The sequence below is a fragment of the Ovis canadensis genome, chromosome 15 (genome assembly GCF_042477335.2).
Source record: "Ovis canadensis isolate MfBH-ARS-UI-01 breed Bighorn chromosome 15, ARS-UI_OviCan_v2, whole genome shotgun sequence".
Lineage (NCBI taxonomy): Eukaryota > Metazoa > Chordata > Mammalia > Artiodactyla > Bovidae > Ovis > Ovis canadensis.
Genome location: NC_091259.1, coordinates 14742042 through 14764498, shown reverse-complemented (window position 1 = coordinate 14764498; position 22457 = coordinate 14742042).

The following is a 22457-nucleotide window of genomic DNA, read 5'->3' as shown; positions in this document are numbered from 1 at the left end:
AAACTGCAACAAGGTTTTGGAACTTTTTAAAAATTTCAGTTATCTCAAACTTAGTTGCATTGGACTCAATTTTTTTTGTCCTTACCAATTGAGAAGAAACAATTTCAGTCAAGTTAATATTAGGAATATTTTGTCTGATAATATCTAAATGTTGACAATGTCAAATAAGATGAAGAAGAAAAAGTGAAAGTGTTACTCACTCAGTTGTGTCTGACTCTTTGAGACCCCATGGACTGTAGCCTGCCAGGCTCCTCTGTCCATGAAATTCTCCAGGCAAGAATACTGGAGTGGGTAGCCTTTCCCTTCTCTGTGGGATCTTCTGGACCCAGGGATTGAACTCAGTTTACCTGCAATGCAGGCAGACTCTTTACTGTCTGAGCCATCAGGGAAGTTCATCAAAAAAGGTATCAGTAGGAAAATATTGATAGTGATTTTCACAAAGGAGCCTTGAGGAGAAACATGCTAGAGAACATTTGAAGAAAAAGGCTGAAGAAAAATACAGGAGCAGTTATTTTCAGTAGTGGGAGCTGAGATCTACTCTATATTCATTCTTTGTATTCCTAAGAAATTACCAGGCCAGCTTCTCCCATATGGGGGACAAGATACTCTGACAAACTCTTCTGCTGCAATACAATTTCCTGTCCTAGATGAACTGCAACAGTTTTGCTTTTGAATATACTGCTGAAATAACACAGTGAGATCTCCAACAACTAGAGAGAAAAACAAAACATAAAGGCAATCTGCATTTCCCTGGGGAAATGACAGCTCTAGAATCAGCTCCATGGTCTAAATACCTGTCTCAAACCTAATACTTTCAAGTGTGGTCAGGACCCCACAAGGGGGAAAGGATCTACTCAGTGGTTACCCATTGCCACTTGCCCTAGCAAAAAAAAAAAAAATTGCATATACGTTTCACTCCACTGCCTGGGCTTTGCCTCTCGCTGCCTCCAGCATAGCTTGCAGCCCTTTTTATCTTTTTTTAATGAAACTAGAAAATATTCATTCTTGGCCAGACGATTCCATTTGTCTTCTAAATTCAGTCACCATTGTAATGCCTTCTTCGTCTTTCAAATTATAGTCTATTTTATCACCAGTCTCTTGAATTTCTTTTACTGAAACAACTCCATGTCTGTAGGGTATACCTTTGATCTTGGATAATATTTTTCTTTTTTCATCAAACATTTTTTTCACTTGCTTTGCATACTATCAACCATGTTATTCCTGGGAGTCTTGTCCAGCCTGTATGAGGGAGCACAGCATAGAGTACTCTTTGGTTTACCACATAGCCTAGTTTTTTTTTAAGAAGAAAAAGCCAAAGTTATCCAGCTACTGAAGATCAGAAAACTGTAATAATACTTAATGCTTTATTTTTTATTTTCAATGAAAGGGAATTTATTGAATTCACTTTTAATAAATCAACAACTATTTATTGAGCACCCAAAACAAAGTGGGATATTCAAAAATGTAGGCTCATTTGGTACAAACTGAAATATTCAGCCATTATAATTATGTCTTTACAAACTAAAACATCTCGATGACTGATGTTAATTTATAGTTTCTTTTTTTTTCTTTTTTGTTTTTTAAAATTAATTATTTTAATTGGAGGCTAATTACTTTACAATATTGTAGTGGTTTTGCCAAAGATTCACATGAATCAGCCTTGGGTGTACATGTGTTCCCCATCATGAGCCCCCTTCCACTTCCCTCCCCATCCCATCCCTCAGGATCATCCCAGTGCACCAGCCCTGAGCATCCTGTCTCATGCATCGAACCTGGACAGGAGATCTGTTTCACATATGATAATATACATGTTTCAATGCTATTCTCTCAAATCATCCCACCCTTGCCTTCTCCCACGGAGTCCAAAAGACTGTTCTATACATCTGTGTCTATTTTGCTGTCTCACATATAGGGTTGTCATTACCATCTTTAAAAATTCCATATATATGCGTTAGTATACTGTATTGGTGTTTTTATTTCTGACTTGCTTCACTCTGTTTAATAGGCTCCAGTTTCATCCACCTCATCAGAACTGATTCAAATGTATTCTTTTTAATGGCTGAGTAATATTCCATTGTGTATATGTACCACAGCTTTCTTATCCATTCATCTGCTGATGGACATCTAGGTTGCTTCATCCTGGCTATTATAAACAGTGAGTGATGAACATTGGGGTACATGTCTCTCTTTAAATTCTGGTTTCCTTGATTTGTATGCCCAGCAGTGGGATTGCTGAGTTATAGGCAGTTCTATTTCCAGTGTTTTAAGGAATCTTCACACTGTTCTCCGTAGTGGCTGTACTAGTTTGCATTCCCACCAACAGTGTAAGAGGGCTCCCTTTTCTCCACATCCTCTCTGGCATTTATTGTTTGTAGACTTTTGGATAGCAGCCATTCTGACCAGCATGAGATGGTACCTCATTGTCGTTTTGATTTGCATTTCTCTGATAATGAGTGATGTTGAGTATCTTTTCATGTGTTTGTTAGTCATCTGTATGTCTTCTGTGGAGAAATGTCTGTTTAGTTCTTTGGCCCACTTTTTGATTGCACTTTTTATTTTTTTGGAATTGAGCTGCAGGAGTTGCTTGTATATTTTTGAGATTAGTTGTTAGTTAGTTGCCTTGTTTGCTATTATTTTCTCCCATTCTGAGGGCTGTCTTTTCACCTTGTTTATAGTTCCTTCATGTGCAAAAGTGTTTAAGTTTAATTAGGTCCCATTTGTTTATTTTTGCTTTTATTTCCATTACTCTGGGAGTGGGTCATGGAGGATCTTGCTGTGATTTATGTCAGAGAGTGTTTTGCCTATGTTTTCCTCTAGGAGTTTTATAGTTTCTGGTCTTACATTTAGACCTTTAATCCATTTTGAGTTTATTTTTGTGTACGGTGTTAGAAAATGTTCTGGTTTCACTCTTTTACAAGTGGTTGACCAGTTTTCCCAGCACCACTTGTTAAAGAGATTGTCTTTTCTCCATTGTATATTCTTGCCTCCTTTAGCAAAGATAAGGTGTCCATAGGTGAGTGGATTTATCTCTAGGCTTTCTATTTGGTTCCATTGATCTATATTTCTGACTTTATGTCAGTATCGTACTGTCTTGATGACTGTAGCTTTGTAATAGAGTCTGAAGTCAGGCACATTGATTCCTCCAGTTCCATTCTTCTTTCTCAAGATTGCTTTGGCTATTCAAAGTTTTTTCTATTTCCACACAAATTGTGAAATTATTTGTTCTAGCTCTGTGAAAAATTCCGTTGGTAGCTTGATAGGGATTGCATTGAATCTATAGATTACTTTGGGTAGTATATTTATTTTCACTATATTGATTCTTCCGATCCATGAACATGGTATATTTCTCCATCTATTTGTGTCCTCTTTGATTTCCTTCATCAGTGTTTTATAGTTTTCTATATATAGGTCTTTAGTTTTGTTAGGTAGATGTTTTCTTAAGCATTTTATTATTTTCGTTGCAATGGTGAATGGAATTGTTTCCTTAATTTCTTTTTCTACTTTCTCATTATTAGTGAATAGGAATGTGAAGGATTTCTGTGTGTTGATTTTATATCCTGCAACTTTACTATATTCATTGATTAGCTCTAGTAATTTTCTGGTGAAGTCTTTAGGGTTTTCTATGTAGAGGATCATGTCATCTGCAAACAGAGTTTTACTTCTTCTTTTTCAATTTGGATTCCTTTTATTTCTTTTCCTGCTCTGATTGCTGTAGCCAAAACTTCCAGAACTATGTTGAATAGTAGCGGTGAAAGTGGGCACCCTTGTCTTATTCCTGACTTTAGGGGAAATGCTTTCAATTTTTCACCATTGAGGATAATGTTTGCTGTGGGTTTGTCATATCTAGCTTTTATTATATTGAGGTATGTTCCTTCTATTCCTGCTTTCTGGAGAGTTTTTATCACAAATGGATGTTGAATTTTGTCAAAGGCTTTCTCTGCATCTATTGAGATAATCATATGGCTTTTATTTTTCAATTTGTTAATGTTGTGTATTACATTGATTGATTTGTGGATATTGAAGAATCCTTGCATCCCTGGGATAAAGCCCACTTGATTATGGTGTATGATCTTTTTAATGTGTTGTTGGATTCTGATTGCTAGAATTTTGTTAAGGATTTTTGCATCTATATTCATCAGTGATATTGGCCTGTAGTTTTATTTTTTGTGTGTGTGGCATCTTTGTCTGTTTTTGGTATTAGGGTGATGGTGGCCTCATAGAATGAGTTTGGAAGTTTACCTTCCTCTGTAATTTTCTGGAAGAGTTTGAGTAGGATAGGTGTTAGCTCTTCTCTAAATTTTTGGTTGAATTCAGCTGTGAAGCCATCTGGTCCTGGGCTTTTGTTTGCTGGAAGATTTCTGATTGCAGTTTCAATTTCCGTGATTGTGATGGATCTGTTAAGATTTTCTATTTTCTATTTGGATCATTTTCACTATCATTATTCTGAGTTATTTTTCAGTTAGACTCCCTATCTCCTCCTCTTTTGTTTGGTTTGGTGGGCATTTATCCTGTTCCTTTACCAGCTGAGTATTTCTCTGCCTTTTCATCTTGTTTAGATTGCTGTGTTTGGGGTGGTCTTTCCATTTCTGGCAGTTTGTGGTTCCTCTTTATTGCTGAGGTTCCTCACTGTGGGTGGGGTTGTATGGGTGGCTTGTCAAGGTTTCCTGGTTAGGGAAGCTTGTGTCAGTGTTCTGGTGGCTGGAGCTGAATTTCTTCTCTTGGAGTGCAATGAAGTGTCCAGTAATGAGTTTTGAGATGTCAATGGGTTTGATGTGACTTTGGGCAGCTTGTATATTGAAGCTCAGGGCTATGTTCCTGGGTTGCTGGAGAATTTGCATGGTATATCTTGCTCTGGAACTTGTTGGCTCTAGGGTGGTGCTTGGTTTCAGTGTACGTATGGAGGCTTTTGGATGAGCTCTTATAGATTAATGTTCCATGAGTCAGGAGTTCTCTGGTGTTCTCAGTTTTTGGACTTAAATCTCCTGGCTCTGGTTTTCCATCTTATGCTTACAGTAGCCTCAAGACTTCTCCATCTATACAGCACCAATGATAAAACATCTTGGTTAATGATGAAAAGTTTCTCTGCAGTGAGGGACACCTGGAGAAGTTCACAGAGTTACATGGAGAAGAGGAGAGGGAGGAGGGAGATAGAGGTGACTAGGAGGAGAAGAGGAGGAATCAAAAGGGGAGAGAGCAAGCTAGCCAGTAATCATTTCCCTATGTGCTCTCCACAGTCTGGATCCCTCAGAGATGTTCATGGAGTTACACAGAGAAGAGAAGAGGGAGGAAGGAGACTGCGGTGACCATGAGGATAAAAGGGGGAATGGAAAGGAGAGAGACAAATCCAGCCAGTAATCAGTTCCCTAAGTGTTCTCCACAGCCCGGAACACACAAAGAGATTCACAGGGTTCGGTAGAGAAGAAAAGGGAGAGGGGGAAGACAACCTGGTGGAGAAAAATGAGAGTCAAAAGGAGAAGAGGGCAATCAGGCCAGTAATCACACTCCCAAGTAAAAATAGGTACTGAAGATTGGGTTCTTAAAGGTACAAAATTTGATAACAAATACCAAAAAGCAAAGATTAAAAATCTAGAGTAGAGGTTAGACTCTCAAAAATACAGTATGAAAAAAAAGTCACAAAAATTATAAAATATATATATGAAGTTTGCTTTTAAAATAGGGTCTTTTGGCAAAGTAATAGTAGGTTATAAGAATGAAAATTAAAGGAGTAATAGAGGACTTAAAATAAAAATTATTTCTTTTTTTAATTTTTTTAAAGGATAATAGTAAAAACTGTATCTAGGAATTTCTCTGGATCTGTTGCAGACAGTGTGGGGTCAGTTAAGTTTCACATAGTTCCTTGATCCAGCTTATACTTCTGAAGATCTATAGGCCTCTTCCAATGTAGTTAGTGCTAACTACAGGGTTTTAATCTGTTGCACCTGTCACTTCCAAAGCAGTTCCCTCTGTTTATTTTAGCTTCTTCCATTTGCTGGTTTCTTCAGTACCTAAATTCCACCCTGACACAAGGGGGTGAAGGTGGTCACTTAATTAGGCTCACTTGTTCAGTCCTGCCGTGGGGAGGGAGGCACACTGCAAACAAATATCACTGGCATATGTGGGGAGTGCTCACAGTGTCTTGGCCACACTGGGTTTGCCCTTGCTCACAGCGAGTGCTCTTTCCCAGTCTACACTTAGACTCTAGGTTGCCTTGCCAGAGAACTGTCTGAGGTGGGCCCTGGGTTGTGTGCACTTCCCAGGTGTAAGCAGCTCAGGTTCAGGTTCTCGGGCAATCCACAAAGGTGCAGACTCGGTTGGGCCTGCGTTTTGCACCCTTCCCAGGTCTGAGCAGCTCAGGCGACCAGGTGCTTGGCGAGCACAGTCTCCCCCAGGTTGGGGGTGCATCTTATCGCCTCCCCTGTCCCAACCACTCGGTTTTCTGGGTGGCTGTGGGCGCGCTCCTCTCAGGTGTGCTATGTGTCTCCTCTGGGGAGCTGATCTCTGGCTGCGACACTCCTGGCAGATGTTAACCGTCCAGAATCCCAAGAAGTCTTGGTTAGCAATGGAGCCTGCTTGCAGTTTAGTAGAGGATACCTCTCTGGAGCTGAGTTTGCCCCTTTCCAGCTCTGGCTGCCCCCCACCTGCCTGTCTCCAGTGGGGGATGGGCCTGTAGCCAGCCTGTTAGCTCTCCTCTGGTATTCACTCAGTCCTTTGTTCTGTGAGTGGCCAGGCAGTGCCTTAGGTTAGGGCTTTTCACCGGATAGTTCTCTCTCTCTCCCTCTCTCTCTCTGTCTCCCCGCCCCCCAACACCCCCCCCCCGCCCCCCACACACACACACAGTTTGGGTTGCTATCTCACGTTAGTTCCCTCAGATTGCCCTCAGGGCATTCGGGCCCAGAACTTACCCTAAGCAATGCAGCCTGCGCCTCCCTGTTCAGCCCCCTGTTCAGCCTCCACTTGCTGGTGGCAGCTGCGAGAACTGGGAGTTGCTGTTAGGCATGTAATCTGTAGGTTTTGTTTATTTATTTTTCCTTCTGGTTATGTTCCCCCCTGAGATTCCAAAACTCCCCGCAAACCCACCAGTGAGAGTGTTTCCTGATGTTTGGAAACTTCTCCTCTTTTAAGACTCCCTTCCTGGGACAGGTCTTCATCCCTACCTCTTTTGTCTCTTTTTTTATCTTTCATATTTTGTCCTACCTCCTTTTGAAAACAATGGGCTGCCTTTCTGGGTGCCTGATGTCCTCTGCCAGCATTCAGAAGTTATTTTGTGGAATTTGCTCAGCGTTCAAATGTTCTTTCAATGAATTTGTGGGAGAGAAAGTGGTCTCCCTATCCTATTCCTCTGCCATCTTCTGAGCCTCTAATTTATAGTTTTGTTCTGAATGTTTAGTATTGCATGTAAGTAGCTGCACTTCATATTTATGTTCACTTTATATTTGCTGCAAGAGAAAGCCATGTAGTAGCCTATGCTTCAGTTTGTATGAGCTCTTTTATTCAGCTCCTACTTAACTGGCTCACTGGACTAATCAAACTGCTTTCCTGCTTTAGGATTATTGATGGCAGCTATGGTAGCAAGCAGCCCTGTATGTCTGCTCTTCTCTTACTCAGGTTGAATGGAAAACAAGAATACTTTGTGTTTCTTCCCAAAACGGGTTATACCATTTGTATTTGTTATGCAACTAACATATAATTTGATGAGTTACTAGTTAATCACTCAGTCAAGTCTGACTCTTTGCGATCCCACAGACTGTAGCTTGTCCAGCTCCTCTGTCCATGGAATTCTCCAGACAATAGTGATGGAGTTGGTTGCCATTTCTCTCCCTATAATTGCTTAACTAGTATGTAAACAGAAGAAATATCAATATGAAACTCATTGATTGCTTTGGGAAAACTCAATAAAATTGAGCATAAAATTGCTGCTGATTTGGTTGTGGGAAAAACAACTTTAAAAAGATAGAGAACAAAATCAGAAAAATCTAGGAAAATGTAGCCTTCAGAATTCATTGCAGTGTCATTAAATGCTTACCTGACATAAAAAGACAGAAATAGGGGACAGCAAATGCTGCATTGTGGGTAGGATTTATGCAAGAAATTAAATAGAGAACACCGATCAGCCAAATTCATGGACCCTTTCCACTGGACTTGGAAGAATCTGGCAATCTTCTCATCACCTTCCACTATAGCACTAAACAGAAATTAATTTACCACACTGAGGCGATGATGTAATGTTAGGCAATATCTCTACACTAATTCTGTTTGAAGACTACTTTGCATATAGTGAGGAGAGGAGAAATAAGAGGTTGAAGACAGCATTTTTTGTCTTTTTTGAGAACCAGAGAGTGTCAGACACTGCTACATTTTTTGCCTATTTAATCTCATGTAACTCTTACAAGAATGCTAGCATCAACGTGTTAGTTTCATTTTACTAATGATGTTTTTCTTTTCTTTTTTTTTAAGGCCAGGAGAAGATACATACATAGCCAAGGATACCTGGGTGAGAAGTGTCAGGGTCTAGATTCAGCTCAAGTCTTTAAGGCTGGCTCTTTCCTCTCCTCCATTTCTTTAGCAATCAAACACTAACTCTTACTATACAGTAACAATTTAGAGAAAAGTCTATATCTCTCAGACTCAATCACTGAATGTGGCATAATGAATTTTAGGTAGGTCCATGAGTTCACAAAAGAATATAAAAAAGTGTTCGCAAATCAATTCAAAGAAATATTTTTAATAGCAATCAGCTTCAAAATATCTGTATTCTAAATCTTCACAATTTACAAGAGTGCTCTTATAAACAATGAAACTTTACAATAAAAATTTTAAATAATGTCTACAAAAAATAAATTTTATAGCTAAAAATTTCCCAATATCCCATTCCAATAAAAATACAGCTTTATTTTTGCAAATTATTTATGCTATAATAGTGAGAATGCCATAGACAGAGGAGCCTGATGGACTATAGTCCTTGGGGTTGCAAAGAGTCAGATATGACTGAGTGACTAACACACTACACTACACACTTAAGATGATTAGCAGATATTACTCTATGATGACTTACTTCAATTAGCTTAATCTTATGAACAATGAAGACTTAAAGTAAAAACGTTTTAAATAATGCCTATAAAAATAAATTTTATAGCTAGAAATTTTCCTAATAGCCCATTCCAATAAATTTTTTTTAATTCTGTGTGCTATAATAGTGAATGTATAACCTTATTATATTTTCTGACACTTTATCCTCAAAAAAGCAAATGTTTAGGAGAGTCTTCAAAATATTTCTTATACTTGACCAAAGAAGCAATTTCTGCTCTAGAAATTAGGTCTCCCCTCTAGTTAAATGTGTCAACACTGAACTTAAATTTCCCATGGACTTCAGTGCTTTCTACTCCCTACTCGTACATGATTTTTCCTACTGTACTAACAAGGATTGGTTCATTCATTCATTCACAAACTAATAAACTCATTAAAGCAATTATTCAACAAATATTGAGTTCCTACTACACACCTATCACTGTTATAGAGCCATGATGCAATGATAAACAAGTCACAGTTTCTGCTTCCTTGGGCAGTGTACCAGTCTATACTCTCCAGCCTTCTTGAAATTACAAGCCAGAGGGTGGGAACAAAGAAGCAAATTCAGTTAAATGAAATAGGAACAAAGTAAATGCAAGTTATCTTCAAGCTTGGCGTCAAAAACCTCTCAGTGATCCTCTACATGCCCCTTCTTCCTCACCTACTGGCTTGAAAGAGGGATACAGAGAAAGACTTTCAGTTCCTAGCGGATGATATGAAGAAACCTGGCAAGGAAAACTCGAATCCTTAAAATACTTGAAAGACCATTCACCCCACAATTATGACATGGTGACAGATAAAGCACATATTCTGATGGTGCAGCCACTGTGGAAAACAGTGTAGTAGTAGGATAAAATGTTAAAAATAGAACTACAAATGATACAACGATTCCACTTCATGGAATATATCCAAAGGCAAATAAGACTGAAATATACTTTTAGATTTAATCTGATTCTTCTTGGGTCCTGGAACAAAGTTGATTTCAAGAGATGGATGATCCTAAGCATAAGCCTTTTAAATTGTCAACTTAGACTTTGATGTTTCGTTTTATTATTTCTCAACCAAATATTTGGCATATATTTTTTAGAATAATGGTCTCTATTCCTTTTACCTATTCATTAATGAAATAGACCACTTTCCTCTAGGTAAAGTTATAGGTTAAGTCTCTGAAATCTAAAGCAGTTATTAAAGTTATTAAAAGATATGGTAAATAACTAAGATCCAAATAGAGACCAAATAGTGTAGAATGACTCTTTAATCTGTGGGAAAGACACATAAATCCCAGAGGTTAGCAAGCCCTCCAGTTATAGTCTATGGCCTTGAGTGTGGTTAGTGAAATCTGAGAGTGGGAGGCTTAAGATGGCAGAGGGAAGAGGAGAGTTCATAGAAATATAAGCCTATTTCAAGAAATAAGAGAGACATCAAATAAACATACTTACACTTAAAGCAAATAGGGAAGAAACTAACAAACCAAAAAAAGTTAGTAGAAGGAAATAAATCATAAAAATAAGAACAGAAATAAATGAAAAAGAAATAAAGCAGACTATAGAAAAGATTTAAGGTCGCTCACTCATGTCTGACTCTTTGAGACCCCATGGACTATACAGTCCATGGAATACTCCAGTCCAAAATACTGGAGTGGGTAGCCTTTCCCTTCTGCAGGACATTTTCCCACCCAAGGATCAAACCCAGGTCACACACATTGTAGGCATTTTCCTTACCACCTGAACCACAGGGAAGCCCAGTAAGATTTGATTACACAACTTACAAAGGACTGGGGAGACACGCTTTTCAGTTCAGTGGCTCAGTCGTGTCTCTTTGCGATCCTGCGGACTGCAGCATGTCAGGCTTCCATGTTCATCACCGACTCCAGGAGCTTTCTCAAATTCATGTCCATTGAGTCATTGGTGTCATACAACCATCTCATCCTCTGTCATCCGCTTCTCCTGCCTTCAATCTTTACCAGCATCAGTGTCTTTTCCAAAGAGTCAGTTCTTCCCATTAGATGGCCAAAGTATTGGAGCTTCAGTGTCAGCATCAGTCCTTCCAATGAATATTCATAATGATTTCCTTTAGGACTGATTGGTTTGACCTCCTTGCAATCCAAGAGACTCTCAAGAGTCTTTTCCAACACCAGTTAAAAAGCATCAGTTCTTCATCACGCACCTTTATAAGCCAACTCTCACATCTATACATGACTACTGGAAAAACCATAGCTTTGACTAAAAGGACATTTGAGCAGAAAGTAATGTTTCTGCTTCTTAATATCTTGTCTAGGTTAGCCATAGCTCTTTTTCCAAACAGCAAGTGTCTTTTAATTTCTTGACCTCAGTCATGACCTGCAGTGATTTTGGAGCCCAAGAAAATACTTTCACTGTTTCCATTGTTTGCCCATCTATCTGCTATGAAGTGATGGGACCAGATGCCATGATCTTGGTTTTCTGAATGTTGAATTTTAAGCCAGCTTTTTCACTCTCCTCTTTCACTTTCATCAAGAAGCTCCATAGTACCTCTTCACTTTCTGCCATAAATGTGGTGCCATCTGTGTATCTAAAGTTACTGATATTTCTCCCAGCAATCTTGATTCCAGCTTGTGCTTCTTCCAGCCCAGCATTTTGCATGATGTAGTCTGTGTAGAAGTTAAATAAGCAGTGTGACAATATACAGCCTTGACGTTTTCCTTTCTCAATTTGAAACCAGTCCATGGTTCCATGTCCGGTTCTAACTGTTGCTTCTTGACCTGCATACAGATTTCTCAGTAGACAGGTAAGGTGGTCTGGTATTCAAATCTCTTTAAGAATTTTCCACAGTTTGTTGTGATCCACACAAAGGCTTTGGCATAGTTAATAAAGCAAAAGTAGATTCTTTTCAGGAAATCTCTTGCTTTTTCTATGATCCAATGGATGTTGGCAATTGGATCTCTGGTTCCTCTGCCTTTTCTATATCCAGTTCCATGAACACCTGGAAGTTCATGGTTCATGTACTTGAAGCCTAGCTTGGAGAATTTTGAGCATTACTTGGCTAGTGTGTTAGGTGAGTACAATTGTGCGATAGTTTGAACATTCTTTGGTATTGCGATTTGGGGGACAGAAATGAAAACCGACTTTTTCCAGTGTTGTGGCTACTGCTGAGTTTTCCAAATTTGCTGGCATATTGAATGCAGCACTTTCACAGTATCATCTTTTCGGATTTGGAATAGTTCAACTGGAATTCCATCACCTCCACTAGCTTTGTTCGTAGTGATGAATCCTAAGGCCCACTTGACTTCACATTCCAGGATGTCTGGCTCTTGCTGAGTGATAATACCATCATGGTTATCTGGATCATGAAGATTTTTGTATAGTTCTTCTGTGTATTGTTGCCAACTCTTAATATCTTCTGCTTCTGTTAGATTCACAACATTTCTTTCCTTTATTGTGCCCATCTTTGCATGAAATGTTCCCTTGGTAACTCTAATTTTCTTGAAGAGATCTTGAGTCTTTCCCATTCGATTGTTTTCCTCTATTTCTTTGCATTGATCACTGACGAAGGCTTTCTTATCTCTCCTTGCTATTATTTGGAACTATGCATTCAAATGAGTACATCTTTCCTTTCTCCTTTGTCTTTCAGTTCAGTTCAGTTCAGTCGCTTAGTCGTATCTGACTCTTTGCGACCCCATGAATCGCAGCACACCAGGCCTCCCTGTCCATCACCAACTCCCTGAAGTTCACTCAGACTCACGTCCATCGAGTCCGTGATGCCATCCAGCCATCTCATCCTCTGTCGTCCGCTTCTCTTCCTGCCACCAATCCCTCCCAGCATCAGAGTCTTTTCCAGTGAGTCAACTCTTTGCATGACGTGGCCAAAGTACTGGAGTTTCAGTTTCAGCATCATTCCCTCCAAAGAAATCCCAGAGCTGATCTCCTTCAGAATGGACTGGTTGGATCTCCTTGCAGTTCAAAGGACTCTCAAGAGTCTTCTCCAACACCACAGTTCAAAAGCATCAATTCTTCGGTGCTCAGCTTTCTTCACAGTCCAACTCTCACATCCATACATGACCACTGGAAAAATCATAGCCTTGACTAGACAGACATTTGTTGGCAAAGTAATGTCTCTGTTTTTCAATGCGCTATCTAGGTTGGTCATAACTTTTCTTCCAAGGAGTAAGTGTCTTTGAATTTCATGGCTGCAGTCACCATCTGCAGTGATTTTGGAGCCCAAGAAAATAAAGTCTGACAATGTTTCTCCATCTATTTCCCACGAAGTGATGGGACCAGATGCCATGATCTTCATTTTCTGAATCTTGAGCTTTAAGCCAACTTTTTCACTCTTCTCTTTCACTTTCATCAAGAAGCTTTTTAGTTCCTCTTCACTTCCTTCATAAGGGTGGTGTCATCTGCATATCTGAGGTTATCGATATTTCTCCCAACAATCTTGATTCCAGCTTGTGCTTCTTCCAGCCCAGCGTTTCTCACGATGTACTCTGCATATAAGTTAAATAAGCAGGGTGACAATATACAGCCTTGACGTACTCCTTTTCCTATTTGGAACCAGTCTGTTGTTCCATGTCCAGTTCTCATTGTTGCTTCCTGATCTGCATTAAGGTTTCTCAAAAGGCAGGTCAAGTGGTCTGAAATTCCTATCTCCTTCAGAATTTTTCAACAGTTTATTGTGATCCACACAATCAAAGGCTTTGGCATAGTCAATAAAGCAGAAATAGTTGTTTTCCTGGAACTCTCTTGCTTTTTCCATGATCCAGCAGATGTTGGCAATTTGATCTCTGGTTCCTCTGCTTTTTCTAAAACCAGCTTGAACATCGGAAAGTTCATGGTTCACGTATTGCTGAAGCCTGGCTTGGAGAATTTTGAGCATTACTTTACTAGCATGTGAGATGAGTGCAATTGTGTGGTTGTTTGAGCATTCTTTGGCATTGCCTTTCTTTGGGATTGGAATGAAAACTGACCTTTTCCAGTCCTGTGGCCACTGCTGAGTTTTCCAAATTTGCTGGCATATTGAGTGCAGCACTTTCACAACATCATCTTTCAGGATCTGAAACAGCTCAACTGGGATTCCATCACCTCCACTAGCCTTGTTCGTAGTGATGCTTTCTAAGGCCCACTTGACTTCACATTCCAGGATGTCTGGCTCTAGGTGAGTGATCACACCATCATGATTATCTTGGTCATGAAGAACTTTTTTGTACAGTTCTTCTGTGTATTCTTGCCACCTCTTCTTAATATCTTCTGCTTCTGTTAGGTCCATACCATTTCTGTCCTTTATCGAGCCCATCTTTGCATGAAATGTTCCCTTGGTATCTCTAATTTTCTTGAAAAGATGTCTAGTTTTTCCCATTCTGTTGTTTTTCTCTATTTCTTTTCATTGGTCACTGAGGAAGGCTTTCTTATCTCTTCTTGCTATTCTTTGGAACTCTGCATTCAGATGCTTATATCTCTCCTTTTCTCCTTTGCTTTTCGCTTCTCTTCTTTTCACAGCTATTTGTAAGGCCTCCTCATACAGCCATTTTGCTTTTTTTGCATTTCTTTTTCATGAGGATGGTCTTGATCCCTGTCTCCTGTACAATGTCACGAACCTCAGTCCATAGCTCATCAGACACTCTATTTATCAGATCTAGGCCCTTAAATCTATTTCTCACTTCCACTCTATAGTCATAAGGGATTTGATTTAGGTCATACCTGAATGGCCTAGTGGCTTTCCCTACTTCCTTCAATTTAAGTCTGAATTTGGCAATAAGGAGTTCATTATCTGAGCCACAGTCAGCTCCTGATCTTGTTTTTGCTGACTGTATAGAGCTTCTCCATCTTTGGCTGCAAAGAATATAATCAATCTGATTTCGGTGTTGACCATCTGGTGATGTCCATGTGTAGTCTTCTCTTGTGTTGTTGGAAGAGGGTGTTTGCTATAACCCATGTGTTCTCTTGGCAAAACTCTATTAGTCTTTGCCCTGCTTCGTTCTGTATTCCAAGGCCAAATTTGCCTGTTATTCCAGATGTTTCTTGACTTCCTACTTTTGCATTCCAGTCCCCTATAATGAAAAGGACATGCTTTGTCTTCAGCTTCCCTTCTTTTCACAGCTTTTTGTATGGCTTCCTCAGACAACCGTTTTGCATTTTTGCATTTCTTTTTCTTGGGGATGGTCTTGATTCTTGCCTCCTGTACAATGTCACAAACCTCCGTCCATAGTTCTTCAGGCATCTGTCTATCAAATCTAATCCCTTGAATCTATTTGTCACTTCCACTGCATAATGGTAAGGGATTTGATTTAGGTCATACCTGAATGGTCCAGTGGTTTTCCCTACTTTCTTCAATTTAAGTCTGAATTTGGCAATAACAAGTTCATGATCTGAACCACAGTCAGCTCCCAGGCTTGTTTTTGCTGACTGTATGGAGCTTATCCATCTTATTTTGGCTAGAAATAATATTCCAAAATTCACCACCCAGCTTTCAACAATATGTGAACTGAGAACTTCCAGATGTTCAAACTGGATTTAGAAAAGGCAGAGGAACCAGAGATCCAATTGTCAACATCCATTGGATCATAGAAAAAGCAAGAGAGTTCCTAAAAAACATTTACTTCTACTTTATTGAACATGCCAAAGTCTTTGACTATGTGGATCACAGCAAACTGGAAAATTCTTCAAGACATGTGAATACCAGACCATCTTACCTGCCTCTTGAGAAATCTGTATTCAGGTCAAGAAGCAACAGTTAAAACCAGGCATGGAACAATAGACTGGTACCAAATTGGGAAAGGAGTATATTAAGGCTGTATATTGTCATCCTGCTTATTTAACTTCTATGCACAGTACATCATGTGAAATGCCAGGCCAGTTGAAGCACAAGCTGGAATCAAGTTTCCCAGGAGAAATATCAACAACTTCAGATACACAGATGACACTACATTTATGGCAGAAATTGAAGAGGAAATGAAGAGCCTCTTGATGAAAGTGAAAGAAGCAAGTGAAAAAGCTGGCTTAAACCTCAATATTCAGAAAACTAAGATCATGGCATGTGGTCCCATCACTTCATGGCAAATAGATGGGGAAAGAATGGAAAGAGTGAGAGACTTAATTTTCATGGGCACCGAAATCAATGTAGATGGTGACTCCAGCCATGAAATCAAAATACACTTGCTCCTTTGAATAAAAGCTATGACCAACCTAGACAGCATATTAAAAAGAGAAACCATACCTTGCTGACAAGTCCATCTAGTCAAACTGTGGTTTCTCCAGTAGGCATGTGTGGATGTCAGAGATGGTCCATGAAGAAAGCTGAGCAACAAAAAATAGATGTTATTGAAATGTGGTGTTGGAGAAGACTCTTGAGAGTCCCTTGGACTGCAAGGAGATCAAACCAGTCAATCCTAAAGGAAATCAGTCCTAAATATCCATTGGAAGGACTGAGGCTGACGCTGAATCTCCAATCCTTTGGCCACCTGCTGCAAAGAACTGACTCATTGGAAAGGACACTTATTCTGGGAAAGATTGAAGGCAGTAGGTGAAGAGAATGACAGAGGATAAGATGGTTGGATGGCATCACCAGCTCGATATACTTAAGTCTGAGTAAGCTCTGGGAGTTGGTAACAGGGAAAACTGGCTTGCTGCAGTCCATGGTGTCACAAAGAGTCTGATGTGACTGAGCAACAGAACTGAACTGATAGGAAAGGTAAAACTAAAAGAGGCTAGAGCAAAGATAAAACTAAAAGTTGGTTCTTTGAAAATATAAACAAAACTGACAAACCATTAGTCAGACAGAAGATAACAGGCAGAAGACTCAAATCAATAAAATTAGAAACGGAGCCGGTCCCAAAATGGTAGAGAAATAAGACAGGGAGACCACTTTCTCCCCCACAAATTTACAAAAAGATCATTTGAATGTTGAGCAACTTCCACAAAACAACTTCTGAATGCAGGCAGAGGACTCCAGGCTCCCAGAAAGGCAGCACATTCTCTTCAAAAGGAGGTTGGTCAAAATAAAAAGACAAAAAGAAAGACAAAAGACTTAGGAATGGAGACTCAACCTCAGGTGGGAGTCTAGAAGGAGAATTTCCACACATTAGGAAATCGTCCCACAGGCAGGTCTGTGGGGAGTTTTGGAATCTCAAAGGGCAATATAATCAGGAGGAAAAAAAAAAAAAAACCCACAGAATACACACATAACCAGAATGGGGAATGGAGAAGTAACCCAGACACTCACGTCCACCACCAGTGAGCAGGAGCTGGGCAGGGAAGCACAAGCTTCATCATTGGTCATTAGGGTAAAAACCAGATCTGGATGCCCTGGGGACAATCTAAAGGGTTAACATGAGATAGTATCCCAAACCTTGGGATCGCCAGAGAGACCCAAAAAAAAAAAAAGAAAAGAAAAGAAAACCGTTCCCACGAATGGCTCTAACTCACAGCCTGGTGGTGCTCATAGAACAAAGAATTGAGCGTATACCAAAGGAGAGCTATCCAATTGTGTGTAGGCCTCTCCCCTGCTGAGACAGGCAGGCAGGCGTATGACATCCAGAGCCAAAAGGCAAGGGGCTGCTGCAGTCTTGGCCCCAGAGATGGCATCTTCCCTCCAAACTGAGAGCAGGCTCCCATGTCTTCCTGGCAACCTAGACAGTTGACCTCTACTAGGTATATCTCAGCCTGAGATCAGCTCCCCAGAGGTGACTGCCAGCACACCTAAAATGGTGCAGTCTGGCGTGCCCAGAAAATTAAGCAGCCAGGACCAGGGCATGTTTAAGATGCACAGCTCACAAGGGACAGTGCACTCACCAAGCACCCAGTTGCCTGAGCTGCTCAGACCTGGGAAGGACACAAAATGCACCACCCAACCGTGTCTGTGCCCTTGCAGAGTACCTGAGAACCTGAGCAGCTTAGATTGGGAAGTGCATGAAACGCAGTGCCCTCTTGGGACAGTGCCCTTGCAGAGCACTCTGGAGACTGAGCGGTGTAACCCAGGAAGCACACGCTGCCTTGGGCTTTGGCAAACCCAGTGTGGTCCATCCACTGCAAGCACTCCCCACACATGCCGGCGATATTTGTTTGCAGTGTCCCTCCCTCCACACAACACAACTGAACAAGTGAGCCTAAATAAGTGACCACCTTTGCCCCCTTGTGTCAGGGCAGAAATTAGACACTGAAGAGACTTGCAAACAGGGGAAACCAAAATAAACTAAGAAGAGGGAACCACTAGGAGTAACAGGTGCAATAGATTAAAACTCTGCAATTAATATTGACTGTGTATTAGAGAAGGTCTATAGACCTTAAGAACAATTACAAGCTGTAACAAGGAACTATCTGAAACTGAACTGACCCCACAACAGCTCCAGAGAAATTCCTAGATATATTTTTACAATTATCACTTCTTAATTTTTAAAAAAATTTGATTTTTTATTACTCCTTTAATTTTCTTTTTCATAACACACTACTACCTTCCAAAACAAGATCTTATTTTTTACAGCAAATTTCATATATTTTTTTTTATTTTTCTGATTGATTTTGTTTTGTATTTTTTATATTTCATTATTGAGAGTCTAACCTCTATTCTATATTTTCAGCCTTTGTTTTCTGGTATTTGTTGTCAAGTTTGTACCTTTAGGAATTGAATATTCAGTACCTATTCTCACTTATGGATTTGATTAATGGTATGATTTCTCTCTCCCTTTTTGACTCTCCCTTTTCTCCCTCAGGTCATTTCTACATCCTTCACCCCAATCTCTTCTCTACATAACTGTGAATTTCTCTGGGTGTTTCAGGCTATGGAGAGCACTTAGGGATCTGATTACTGGCTAGACTGGTCTCTCCCCTGGGATCCAAATAAAGAGGAACAACGAACTGCCAGCCTACAGAACAGGCACCTTCAAACACACCAATCTAAACAAAATGAAAAGGTAGTAAAATATTCAGCAGCTAAAGGAGCATGATAAATGCCTGCCAACCCAAACAAAAAATGAGGAGATAGGGAGTCTACCTGAAAAAGAATTCAGAAAAATAATAGTACAGATGATTCCAAATCTTGAAAACAAAATGGAGTTACAGAGAAATAGACTAGAGACAAGAATTGAGAAGATGCAAGAGATGTTTTAAAAGGATTTAGAGGAAGTAAGAGGAGTCAGTCAATAATGAATAATGCAATAATTGACATCAAAAGCACTGTGGAGGGAGCCAACAGTAGAATAACTGAGGCAAAAGAGAGAATAAATGAGCTGGAAGATAAAATGGTGGAAATAAATGAAGTAGAGAGGAAAAAAGAAAAAATAATTAAAAGAAATGAGGACAATCTCAGAGACATCTGGGACAATGTTAAATACATCAACATTCAAATCATAGGTGCCCAGGAGAAGAAGACAAAGAGAAAGGGCATGAGAAAATACTTGAGGAGATAATAGTTGAAAACTTCCTTAAAATGGGCAAGGAAATAGCCGCCCAAGTCTAAGAAAACCAGAGACCCCAAAACAGGACAAACCCAAGGCAAAACACCACAAGAAACATATTAATCAAACTAATGAAGGTCAAATACAAAAAGAAAATGTTAAAAAGCATCAGGGGAAAAGCAATAAATAACACACAAGGGGATCCCCATAAGGATAACACCTGATCTTTCAATAGAAACTCTTCAGGCCAGAAGGGAATGGCAGAATATACTTAAAGTGATGAAAGAGAAAAATCTACAAACCAGATTATTATTCCAGCAAGGATCTCATTCAGATATGAAGGAGAAGTCAAAAGTTTTACAGACAAGCAAAAGATGAGAGAATTCAGTACCACCAAATCAGCTCTTGAACAAATGCTAAAGGATCTTCTCTAGATAGGAAACATGGAAAAGATTTGTAAACTCAAAGCCAAAACAACAAAGTAAATAGCAATGGGATCGTACTTATCATAATTACCTTAAACATAAATGGGTTAAATGCCCCAACCAAAAGACAAAGGCCGGCTGAATGGATGCAAAAACAAGACCCCTACATATGCTGTCTATAAGAGGCCCACCTCAAACCAAGGGACGCATACAGACTAAAAGTGAAGGACTCAAAATGATATTTCATGCAAATGGAGACCAAAAGAAAGCAGGAGTAATAATACTCATATCAGATAAAATAAACTTTGAAATAAAGACCATGAAAAGAGACAAAGTCTTTGACTGCATGGATCACAATAAACTGTGGAAAATTGTGAGAGAGATGGGAATACCAGACCACCTGACCTGCCTCTTGAGAAACCTGTGTACAGGTCAGGAAGCAACAGTTAGAACTGGACATGGAACAACTGACTGGTTCCAGATAGGAAAAACAGTACATAAATAGGAAAAAGAGTACATCGAGGCAGTATATTGTCACCCTGCTTATTTAACTTATATGCAGAGTACATCATGAGAAACCCTGGGCTGGATGAAGTACAAGCTGGAATCAAGATTTCTGGGAGAAATATCAATAACTTCAGATATGCAGATGATATCACCCTTATGGCAAAAAGTGAAGAAAAACTAAAGAGCCTCTTGATGAAAGTGAAAGAAAATAGTGAAAAAGTTGGCTTAAGCTCACCATCTTACAGAAAACTAAGATCATGGTATCTGGTCCCATCACTTTGTGGCAAATAGATGGGGAAACAGTGGCTGACTTTATTTTGAGGGGCTCTAAAATCACTGCAGATGGTGATTGCCGCCATGAAATTAAAAGACGCTTACTCCTTGGAAGGAAAGTTATGACCAACCTAGACAGCATATTGAAAAGCAGACACATTTCTTTGTCAGCAAAGGTCCATCTAGTCAAAGCTATGGTTTTTCCAGTGGTCACATATGGATGTGAATGTTGGACTATAAAGAAAGCTGAGTGCCAAAGAATTGCTTTGAAATGTGGTGTTGGAGAAGACTCTTGAGAGTCCCTTGGACTGCAAGGAAATCCAACCAGTCCATCCTAAAGGAGATTAGTCCTGGGTGTTCATTGGAAGGACTGATGTTAAAGCTGAAACTCCAGTACTTTGGCCACCTGATGCGAAGAGCTGACTCATTTGAAAACACCCTGATGCTGGGAAAGGTTGAGGGCAGGAGGAGAAGAGGATGACAGAGGATGAGATGGTTAGATGGCATCACCAACTCAATGGACATGGGTTTGGGTGGGCCCCAGGAGTTGGTGATGGGCAAGGAGGCCTGGCATGCTGTGGTTCACGGGGTCACAAAGAGTCAGACACGACTGACTGAACTGAACTGAACTGAACTGAACTGAAAAGAGACAAAGAAGGATACTACATAATGATCAAAGGATCAATCCAAGAAGAATATATAACAATTATAAATATAAACACACTCAACAGAGGAGCACTTCAGCACATAAGGCAAATGTTAACAAGTATGAAAGGGGAAATTAACAGTAACACAATAATAGTGGGAGACTTTAATACCCCCACTCACACCTATGGATAGATCAACCAAAGAGGAAATTAGCAAGAAAACACAAACTTAAAATGATACAATGGACCAGTTAATCCTAATTGATATCTGTAGGGCATTTCACTGAAAACAATGAATTTCACCTTTTTCTCAAGTGCACACGGAACATTCTCCAGATAGATCACAACTTGGCCCATAAATCTAGCCTTGGTAAATTCAAAAAAACTGAAATCATTTCAAGCATCTTTTCTGATCAAAATGTGGTAAGATTAGATGTCAACTACAGGGGGAAAAAATCTATTAAATATACAAACATATGGAGGCTAACCAACATGCTTTGAATAACCAACAAATCACAGAGGAAACCAAAATATGCATAGAAACAAATGAAACTGAAAACACAACAACATAAAACCCATGAGATTCAGTAAAAGCAGTGCTAAGAGGAAAGTTCATAGCAATACAAGCTTTCCCCAGGAAACAGAAAAATCAAATAAATAACCTAACTTTATACCTAAAGCAACTAGAAAAAGAAGAAATGAAAAACACCATTGTTAGTGGAAGTAAAGAAATCATAAAATTAGAGCAGAAATAAAAAGAAACAAAGGAGACTATAGCAAAAATCAGCAAAACTAAAAGCTGGTTCTTAGAGAAGATAAATAAAATAGACAAGCCATTAGCCAGACTCATCAAGAAAAAAAAACAGTGAAGAATTAAGTCAACAAAATTAGAAATGAAAATGGAAAAATCACAACAGACAACACAGAAATACAAAGGATCTTAAGAGACTACTATCAGCAACTATATGCCAATAAAATGGACAACTTGGAAGAAATGGACTAATTCATAGAAATTCTTCCAAAACTGAACCAGGAAGAAATAGAAAATCTTAACAGACCCATCACAAGCACAGAAGTCAAAACTGTAATCAAAAATCTTCCAACAAACAAAAGCGCAGGACCAAATGGCTTCACAGGTACATTCTACCAAAAATTTAGAGAAGAGCTAACACCTAT